The sequence below is a fragment of the Apaloderma vittatum genome, unplaced genomic scaffold (assembly GCF_000703405.1).
Source record: "Apaloderma vittatum isolate BGI_N311 unplaced genomic scaffold, ASM70340v1 scaffold3627, whole genome shotgun sequence".
Classification (NCBI taxonomy): Eukaryota; Metazoa; Chordata; class Aves; order Trogoniformes; family Trogonidae; genus Apaloderma; species Apaloderma vittatum.
In genome coordinates this window covers 4,216-4,686 of record NW_009725522.1, presented here as the reverse complement: position 1 = coordinate 4,686, position 471 = coordinate 4,216, and the positions used below count along the sequence as shown (strand labels likewise).

The 471-nt window shown below is 40.8% G+C and overlaps 1 protein-coding gene across 1 annotated transcript in view; it reads right to left on the bottom strand.

Moving 5' to 3' along the window:
* The window catches only part of LOC104276547 (disintegrin and metalloproteinase domain-containing protein 19-like), a gene marked incomplete at its 5' end in the record, with an annotated part of 16,362 nt that overhangs the window by 12,150 nt on the left and 3,741 nt on the right, over positions 1 to 471 (bottom strand). The window lies entirely within an intron of this gene.

Genomic DNA, 471 nt, shown 5'->3' with positions numbered 1-471 from the left:
AATACCTGTCTGGGGCTATTTAAACACCTCTGAGGCCGAGATGGGAGAAAAATCCTCTAAAAAATTTAAAGAAATGTGAAAAAGAAACACCAAAAAAACCCAATATTAAATGATTCACAAAGCCTGACCAGCAAAAAAGAAAATTGTCAGAGCTTGCAACGTGTGAAGTCATTTCTCTACCAACCTTTCCTGTAAGGAGCTGGAGAGAAACCATGGTTTTCTAGAGAAGCTCTGAGCACGGTTCTTCCGTAATTTTGCACAAGTTTGTGAGGTTTTTTGCATGATGTATTAAGAAGGAGGAAGAAGAGAGCAAGAGCTGTGCACCACCGCCCCTCGCTTCAGTGCTGGTTTCATTTCCTCCCATCTCAGAAAACAAAAAAGTTTGATTTCATATTAGGACATCCCATTTCCGAGATGCCACAGAGGGCTTTTTCTAAAAGCAATTTTGAAGTCTGGGGGAAATCTCTTGAG